Source organism: Miscanthus floridulus, chromosome 15 (assembly GCF_019320115.1).
Source record: "Miscanthus floridulus cultivar M001 chromosome 15, ASM1932011v1, whole genome shotgun sequence".
NCBI classification, from domain to species: Eukaryota; Viridiplantae; Streptophyta; class Magnoliopsida; order Poales; family Poaceae; genus Miscanthus; species Miscanthus floridulus.
In genome coordinates this window covers 28,803,386-28,813,537 of record NC_089594.1, presented here as the reverse complement: position 1 = coordinate 28,813,537, position 10,152 = coordinate 28,803,386, and positions in this window count along the sequence as shown.

Here is a 10,152-nt window from a genome sequence, read left to right as displayed (position 1 = left end):
CCAGTCTCTCCCTCCCTCTCCTTTTTCCTCTAACCGCTAAGGTCGACGTTGTTGCTCGAGCATCCTGCATCTTCTACAGCGCTGCCCTCCTCTTCCTCTTCGTGAGCACGCGCAAGCTCTCAGCACCGCCCCTCCTTTCTCCACTGCTTACCGTGTTGTTCCACGCCGCGTCTCCCAACCGCAGCGCTACCCTCTCTGCTTTTGCTGCTGGAGGCCGCAGTCACCGTGCGCAACTCCATTTTGCTCGAGCACCTGACGACTGTGCCATCGGCACCGCCCCCTCCTCCACATCGCCTCACGCCGAGCTTCGCGCCCGCTGTCGGCCTCGCATTGAGCCTACTGCTCAGCGGCGCCGCTCCTCTCGTTCCCAAGCACCAGAGTCCCCCCTCCTTTTCCTTCGCTGTCGTGGTTGCGTGCGGCCATCGCGCCCGCCCTGGTCCGCTCTAGCCTACTGCTCCTTGGCATGTCGTGCCGCAACACCACCCTCCCTTCCCCGCTCCTCGCCACTGTAGAGCACCTGGCCAGACCACGCCACCACCTCTTCCGCCGCCGCCACCGCGTGCGCGAGCATGCCATGTCGCCCTACCAGCGCGGCCGCTTCCTTCGCTTGCCGCCGTGCACGTGAGCGTGCTAGGGCTCGCGTTGCCCCACGTCGTCTCCTCACCACCGGTGGGCGCGTAGGGGCCGAGATTTGGTCGTTGGAGCCGCCGTCCTTTGCTCCTCTGCTTCAAGAAGATGGGAGAAGGGTAAGGATTAAAGTAGACATTTTGTTTGGGGTTCCCTATGTAAATACGTGACTCACAGAAATAGTAGTCTCAATTATTTTGCAGCTATGGGATAAAACGAGGACTCTTTTGGAAGATTGACGTGGCCGCTATGGATCCCTCCTGGGCCGGCCTGCTCCTGCACGTGGGCTGGCTACTCGCCCACGCCTGGGCCGGTTTGTTGGGCTACGCTCACGTCCGCGCCGCTAGGCCACGTCTGGTCGGTGGGCGTGCTGCGCTGCTAGGCCACTACCACATGCGCCTGTGGGCCGTTCGTTGACCGCCACCTGGGTCGCTCGCCCCATGCTGGGTCGGCCTATTGCTTGTGCCGCTGGGCTGGTCCGGTGGCCGCTGACCTTTAGTCTTATGAAGCACTTGTTAATTTAGTTGCGGAAATAGACTTGTAAAAATTGTAGTAAATCATAGAAACTCATAAAAATGACAAACTCGTTTGGTTAAGTTTCTAAAATCATGATCTACCTAATAGTATATTTTGTCGCATAGGTTTGGTATGTTTTTAGGGTTGCTATAATTGATTTAGAATGCTTAATATTATGAAAAAGGTGAACTTGTAGAAATTTCCGTGATAAATCAGTGATAGTATTAACTCTAAAAATTGTACAGTAAATTACTAATATTATTATCTGCTCATTGTAATTTTTGTAGCTATAGAATAATTAGTTACTGGATAGATAATAATGCCCTATTTCGAACAATGATTAAATTGATATAATGGAATAAAGCTACAACTTGGGTTTATGTAACCAAAATAATTGTTGGGAAATGACACTTTTCTTGACGATGTTGATACGTAGATTAGTACATTCGTCGTTAGAACTAGCTCGTTAACTTGAGAGGCGTAAATCGTATTGTACGAATCACGATTGGAGTTGATTAATTACTTCTTGCATTGCATCGCATTGCATATCATATAGGTACGATGATGGATCAATGGATCAATTGAAGGATGATTGGGAATCCAAAGATGGTGTAATAGTATTCTCTCTAGGAGATGATGCAATGGGTTTTCTATTCAGTTGGTGGTGGATGATCTGAAGATGCAGATACTAACTTTTAATATATATCTTACCCAGGCAAGCCCCGTGCATAACCCCTACTTTTCTGCACTTTAAATTATATTTGTGCATTAAGTTTTAAGGAGTTGAATGAAACCCACTTGCATATATATATATATATATCTTTATCCTCTTAGTCTTACTAGTATGACATGATCGTGTAGATTGCTATGCTACAGGACTTCAGTAGAAGTCGAGTGATGGCTGTCACTCGCGAGAGATAGGAAATATATTATTGGATTATTATCACTTGGAATATATAAAATGGTGGAAAGGAAAATGGTGACCGAGCAGGGATATGGTTTGGGTATTGGTGGGTGTAAGAGGTTGTGTCACCGTGGACGCGGGGCATAGCTTGGTTACACTGCTTTCCCTGTCTGAGTCGGTTAAGGACCGATTGTTGCATAAGCCATCGAGGCAAGTCATAGATTTATTATCCCAAGCACATACTTGTGTATGGGCGCTTGGAAGGCTTGTTGCTCTCTTGTCGCGGGTTTCGGCTCTTTCCGGGCCGACTATCAGGGTTTTGTTTTTGGTGGAGGAGGTCCTTGCACCGCAATAAGTTCGGGACTCAGGGGCGGGGGCTTGGAGTCCCAGTTTGGACGAGAACTACGACCCCAGGACAGGAGAGTGATGGGTTGGTCCTGCTTGTGCCTTGGGTACAAGCGGGTCATGTGTTTTCGGGGTACCCAGCTGGGGACATTGGTTCGCGAATCACCGCCGAGTCGGTACGGCTTGTCTTATGCCTAGCACCGTAGTAAGAACTAAAAGATGAAAGATGGAATGGAAGAAGGAAATCTGATTGCTTACCACCTGCTTGAAAGTAGCACAGGTGCTTACATAGAATGGTTAGTTAATGAACCAATGCGGCTATTAATAAAAATTGAATATAAGGACGCACGTTTAGTAATGCTTTCTGCAAATGCAATAAACCCACAAGCCAGACAATCTTGCATATCCTTGGAGTCTTTTCTTTCCTCCTGTTGGGTAAGTCTTGCTGAGTACAATTGAGTATTCAGGGTTTTATTCCCCCTGTTACAGGTGATAGGTGGATGCTAGAGCAGACTCTTGTGTGTGGATTCCTTCTGGTAGGCTCAGCGAGGATTCCTTTACGCTGTGATCGTAGTTGTTATTTATAACTCTCACCAAATGTTTTACTAAATAAAAGTTTTATAATCTGCTATCATAGTTTACCTATCCATGATTCACCATGCCATGATTAGATAATTATTTCCGCTATAATTTTGATCACATGTTTATATTCCGCTGTTCAATTCAACTGTTTATAACTCTGATAATATGATTACATTCTACTGTTATAATAATAAATATTATACTATGATATTGTATTAAAAATGATGTAAGAAATGGTTAAGAATGATGTAAGCTTTATTCTCTTATTTGTGATCCTGATGGAAAAATGTGGATTTTCGGGTTCTCCCCTGGGGTGTGCTCGATAGAACCGAGTAATTTGGTGTTCTCCCTTGGGTGCTTAGTGTCTAATGGAATACGAGCACTCCTGGGAGGCATTAGATTTGGCGGTTCTGCCACATTTTTGCTAGTGGCTTGGCTTCAATCCATCTTTTTAAGTACTCGATTGCTACTACCATGAACTTGTTCCCCCCTGCGAAGGTGGTAGTGGTCCAACGAGGTCCACGCCCCATCTTTGCAAGGGCCATGTGGGTGGGATGAGTTGTATTGCGGCCGAAGGTTTTGACTGATGTGGAGAGGTACTTTGGCATGCTTCACATGTTTTGTCAATTTCTACTACGTCTGTGATGTGCGTGGGCCAATAGAATCCCTACCTAATAGCCTTCACTGACAATGCTCTTGGCCCAATATGAGAGCCGCATATTCCTGAATGGATTTCTTGGAGTTCTTTGCCTTCGCTTTGGGTTATGCACTTGAGCAATGGTTGGACTATGCCTTTCTTGTACAAGATGTCGTCTATCGTCATATAGCTTCTTGCTCTGGCTGCCATTCTTTTTGTGCTTGCTTCATCTTCTGGGTGGTGCACATTGTTCAAGTGATCTTTGATCAACTGTCTCCAATCTTTGGATTCAGTGATTAAGACTATTTTGAATGCCTTCATAGTTACTTGTGTTGCTGGTGCTTGCAATACTTGGTAGAATGTTCCTTCTGGTATGGGTAAATTATTTGTTGCTGCCTTCGCTAGCTCATCTGCCTCTGAATTTTCTGCTCTTGGTACGTATTTCAAGGTGAACCCCTGGAACCTCTGCTCTAATGCCCTTACTGTCGCCAAATACTTTACCAATTATGGCTCTCGTGCCATGTACTCTTTTTTGACTTGTCCGGTCATAACCTGAGAGTCTGTTTTTGCTAATATTGTTTTGGCGCCAAGGGCCTTTGCCTTGTTGAGTCCTAGTGTGAGACCTTCATATTCTACAATGTTGTTTGTTGCTTTGAACTCTAGTCTTGTTGTGTACTTGGTTCGGAGGCCTGATGGTGCCATCAACATGGCGGAGGCTCCTGCTCCTAGGTGTCCCCAGGCTCCATCTATAAAGAAAGTCCAGACTTGAGGTTGGATTGGTGGACTTTGGCGCACCAAAGGTGGCCAATCTGCCATGAAATCTGCTAAGGCCTATGATTTTATCGCTGTTCTTGGGACATAGTTAAGATCAAATTGGGACAACTCTATTGCCCATTTCCCTATTCTTCCAAAAGCCTTTTTGTTACTGAATATGTCTCCGAGTGGCTGTGATGATGGTACTATTATTTTGTGTGCTTGAAAGTAATGCTTCAACTATCTAAATGAAATCAGAACCGCATAGGCTATCTTTTCAATTTCTATATAGTTTAGTTTTGCTCCTGATAGTGCTTCAGAGATGTAATAGACGGTCTGTTGGATGTCCTTTGATTCTTCCTCTTTCTTGAACGAGTACCCCACTAACTGCATGGTCGGAGACTATGACGTATAGCATTAGTGGTGCCTCCGGATCTGGCACTGTGACTAGGAGTTTGGAGGCCATGTAACTCTTGAGCTGCTGGAAAGCCTTTGATTGCTCTAGACCCCATTCCACTTTGTCTCGGCCTCTCAGAGCCTTGAAGATGAGAGATTGCGCTCCGCTGATTTTGAGATGAATCTGTTTAGCGCTGCTATCCTTCCTGTGAGCTTTTGTACTTCTTTCTTGGTTGATGGTTCTACCATTGAGATTATGGCCTTCGTCTTTTTTGGATTTGCTCTTATGCCTTTGAGTCCTATGATATACCCGAGCATTTTACCTCGGCTTACGCTAAAGACATACTTTTCTGGGTTTAGCTTGAGTCTAGCTGCCCTAAGATTGGCGAAGGTTTCTTTTAGGTCTTCAATGTGATCCTCTTCATTTTTGCTCATGACCACAATGTCATCGACATAGGCTATGATGTTCTTCTGCAGTTGGGGGCCGAGAACTGCTTTTGTCATTCTGGCGAAGGTTGAGCCCGTGTTCTTAAGCCCTTCATGCATTCTGATGTAATAGTATGTTCCAAAGGGAGTAGTGAAACTTGTCTTTTCCTCATCTTCCTTGTTGAGCCAGATCTGGTGATACCTAGAGAAACAATCTAGGAGTGAAAATCGCTTGCAGCCCGCTGCCTTATCGATAGAGGTATCTATCCTCGGTAGGGGAAATGGATCTTTCTTGCAAGCTTTGTTTAGGTCTGTGAAATCTATGCACATCCTCATCTTCCCATTTTACTTTGGCACCAGAACTACATTTGCGAGCCATTCTGAGTACTTGACTTCTCTGATGACATTTGCATCTAATAGTCTCTGTACTTCTGCATTCATGACTAAGACCCTGTCTTTTGACATCTTCCTTTGTCGCTACTTTCTTGGCATTATCTTGGGGGTTCATGTTAAGGGAGTGTTGTATAATATCCCTGCTGACTCTTTTCAGTTCAAAAGCTGACCAAACGAAGACATCTTTGTTTTTGGCTAAGGTTTCTATGAGCTCTGCCTCTTCTTCTTTTGAAAGGTTGCCTTCGATAATTATTTTTCTGTCTGGTAATGCATTTTCTAATGGGACTGATTTTGTCTCTTCTTGATCCTTAAGGTCTGTTTTCCCCTTCGACATATCCGGAGGCTCTAGAATATTGCTTTTGAGCGACTCAACAGAATTGATGTTGTGTTGTGATTTGTAGATGGCTCTTTCTATGTTTCTTGCCTCCTTCTGACTACCGTGGACTGTGATGGTGCCATATAGTGCTGGCATTTTCATACATAAGTAGCCCATATGGATAGCTGCATTGAACTTGTTTGCGAACCCTCTACCGAAGATAGCATTGTATGGGTAGTAGAGGTCTACTATGTCGAAGGTTACATATTCTGTCCTTGCATTCTCTTGGCCTTCGAAGGACACTCGCAGGGATATTTTTCCGAGAGCATCTATTTTCTTTCCTCTGAACCCGATTAGTGGGGAGTCCGAAGGCTACAACTGGCTTCTGCTTAACTTCATTTGGTCAAAGGCATTGACAAAGATGATATCTGCTGAGCCCCCAGAGTCTATTAGAACCCTATTAATTTCCTAGCCTGCTATATTCGCCTTGATCACCATAGCATTAGTATGGGGATAACTTTCCAACTGGAGGTCTTGTTCTAAGAATGTGATGGGTGTTTTCGACCAATCTGTGCAGCGTACTGGGCCTTCGACGACTATGTTGTTGACAAGCCTGAGATGATCTTTCTTTTGCTTCTTTGTCTAGAACTCCGTTGAGGAGCCTCCGGCTATTGGTAGTATCATGCCTATCGTAGGCAGAGGTGTGTGAGGGTTAATTTGGTTTTCTGGGTTTGGTTCATTTTTTGGGGTGGCTAACTGTGGTGGGGGTGGAGTCGGAGGTAGTGCTTCAAGCTGTCTGCTGTGAATTTGTGCTGGTTGGTTCATCTCAATGAATGTTATGTGCAGAGGCCTTGGGTTTATGTAGGTGAGGCTAGCTTCTGCGCTCGGGTTGCTGACCTGCCCTTGGTGCTTGGCACTTGGTTGTCATGCGAGCAGGAAATTTGGATAGCATGCAGCTGCTAAGGTAGAAGGGTGGATTTGATTGGAGTTTAGGGTTTGATATATTGGGTAGTATGGTTGTTGAGGGGGGCGGCGAAGGTATGGTTAACTTCTCTTGCGGTTTGTTGTGGCGGAGGCTACGGGTTTTCCCTGTTCTTTATCCTCTCTTGAGTTTATTTCGTATATGGGCAATCTCTGGTGATGTGCCCTTTGTTTTCTCCATGGAAGAAACAATATTGCCTTTGTTATCTTAGTTCTTGGTTCTTGTTCCAGTTCTTCTTTTGATTGTACTTCTTGCCCTCGTATCAAGCTAGCAAGGCATTCTGCTCCAGCCGCTCGCCCACGCGGCGTTGCGCGCATGCGTGCTGGGAGGAGTTGGAGGCGTTGTCGCGGAAGCCAGCGAGCCGCATAGAGCTGCGCCACCCTGTCCCGAGCCGCCGCCCGGCCGCGCGCCGCATCCCGGAGCACGTTCGGCCTGCTGGACCTCCACGAGGAGCACATCGTGAACATCGATGCCGTGCCCTCGCCGTCGGGTCGCCAGCGCCGGGTCCCTGCCGCAGAGCCTGAACTCCCGGCCGCGGCCCTGGTAGCCGTCCAGCAGCGGTGCGGGAAGGGGTTTTCTACAAATGTGCTTTGAATTTAAGGTTAAATAAATATGTATGGACTGCAGTGAACCATTTTAAAAGTTTATGGACCCAAAAAACCACTTTGAAAGTTGATGGACCCAATTGAAACCTCCTCACAAGTTAATGGATCTCTAGTGCATTTAACTCTTATGAGAAAGCTTCTTCATATTGAGCATGTGTCTCAGTGATGAATCTAGAAAATAAAGTTATCGGGGTCATCATTAGAGAAAGATGGTGTAATATGATGTTTTGTTAGGGTCATCATGAATTAATTAAAGCCTTAATCTAACAAAAACCATCGGGGTCGGCAGACCCCGGTAACATACGTTCGCCCCTGATGTGTCTTCCAAGGATCAGGTTGCAGATGGGTTTACTAAACCCCTTGCTGTTTGGCAACTGGAGATCGATGTTCAAGAATCAAGAGCAATGTAAACTTAAGAAGGTTAGATTGAGGGGGGGGTGGGGGGGGGGGGGGGGGGGGGGGTTAGATAATCAAGGTATTTGGTGTGGATCCATCCTGTACTTGAGTAACAACAATGTTTTTGCTTGAGCTGATGGATGGTTGATCTGTTGTAGTTTGGTAGATAATTCAGAGTTTGTTGTAATCATGTAACAACCTCGCTCCATCGGCCAGATCTCTAGGTGTCATCTCGCCTATGTAAAGTCACACGCTGGCCGGGGTTCTTCCACGTACAACACAAATTAACACCCAGCCATCGCACCGTGAACAAAGGGCGTTGTTAAACCACGCTATAGGGCCTCAATTTGATTTCTTTCAAAAAGTTTATATAATATATATATAAGTGTCGCAATCTGAGACAGCACAAGTTGGGCACTGAAAGATCGAGCTTCAAAGAAGGCATGCGTCCTCATTGTGATCGATCTCCAGACGGTTCTACCATGCATGGCTTGACGGCTTCGATCATCAGAAACGCCAAATCAAACCTTCAGTTTGAAAAACTCAAGCCTTTGAATCGATGAAGTGCAAGTATATATACATATGCGCAATTATGCAGAGGTGGCGCTGCCCCGAAAATAGCTAGAGACGATGGATCGATACGTCAAAGGTTTCGTTCTACTCTCCTAGATTACGTGATCAAGACATGAGAGATAATCTTTCGAAAGTCTACCTCAAGGTTCTGCATGCAAGAGAAATTGATGAGCTTCCATATCTACGCTAATCAAATGGAACGCTAGCACACTGCGGAAAAGTTGGCTCCCTATTACTAGTAGTAGAAAACGTTGACTTGTTGTGTGTATCCTTTCAACAATTGGTAAGTATTATTCATGCATGGTGTGCTGCATGCGTTGACCACATCTTGCATTTTCATTCACGTCGGAAGAACGGCATCAGATCAACGTGACTATTGTCATAATGTCAACAGTTCTTACTTAACTGTCTGTTTCAGTTGCTGGTGTCAACTGTCATAATGTCTGAACGGCATCTACTGTTGTCACAATCTGGATTAATTTGCCGAGTCTCACAAGAACATATTATATACATATATAAATCTATGTGTCCATGAGTCAGCAGCAAGAAGATCGAAAAGCAGCAATAGTCGTGACTCGTGAGAATAGTCCTCGTCATGGAAACGTACCTGATATATACCTCCGCAGAAATTAAGTTCCATGCGGCATGCCTACGACGTACACGTACGTATACGCAACTAACAAACAATCCTCATTCAGTAAGACAAGCGGCAGCAGTTGGTGGCTCATTGGTATAACCTCACCTACCACTCGTGCAGAACTGCAGATGGCTACGTTAATTCCCAAGAAACGTGATAGAAAAAAAAAATCCGAAAACATCCTTAAAAACATAAACTTTCATTATCTTTGATAGTAATAGGCATTGGACGATCTAATTTGCTTCTAAGGATTGCCCACTTCTGCTATATATTAAGTAAAAATAAAGTAACCAGTAAATCTGCACCTCAATTACGATCCGAATTTCGATGTAGAACACTATCTTAGACCGAACACAATGTTGTGTTTAAACCAGGCACCACTGTCAGAATCGGAGCCCATAGAGGGCAATCAACAGTCATAGAGCTCGCATATCACTGTGGTCTATCAAAACTTAGCAGTGATATTTCCCATACGCTCCTGGGTGCCTGGGTCAAGCCACGAACCACGTCTTCCTGGAGTTGTCTTAAGTCAAACTTTTTAAATTTTGATTGAATTTTTAGAAAAAAAAACGTTAAGACTTATGGTATCGAATTAGTATAATTAGATTTATCATAGAATATATTTTCATAAGGTGCTAATTTTATAACATAAAGGTTGTTACTCTTTTTTATAAAGTTAGTCAAACTTTAAACACGGATTCTAGGAATTGATTTATTTAATTAGGGAAGGAGGGAGTATATCACTGTAGAGTTGTAGCCTGACCCAGTGACACTCTCCATGACACTGCCAGCTCATGGCTACCCGACAGTGCTATGCATGCTTTGAGGCACGAGCCAACGAGGATAATGGGTTTCACTATTGGGTTAATAGATCCCAATCATTGTTTGGATCCTAGGCTTTACGACCTAACAGTGAAGCTGGATCACCAGCTACTCTAGTACACCTGGCAGTGATGGGGTGGCAAGGACTGTGAGTTCTGTAGTAGTGATCGCCAACTAGTTATAGGAATCAGCCAGGTCGGCAGCACCACCGTATGAGTTGATATCGATAACTGTGGTTGGTG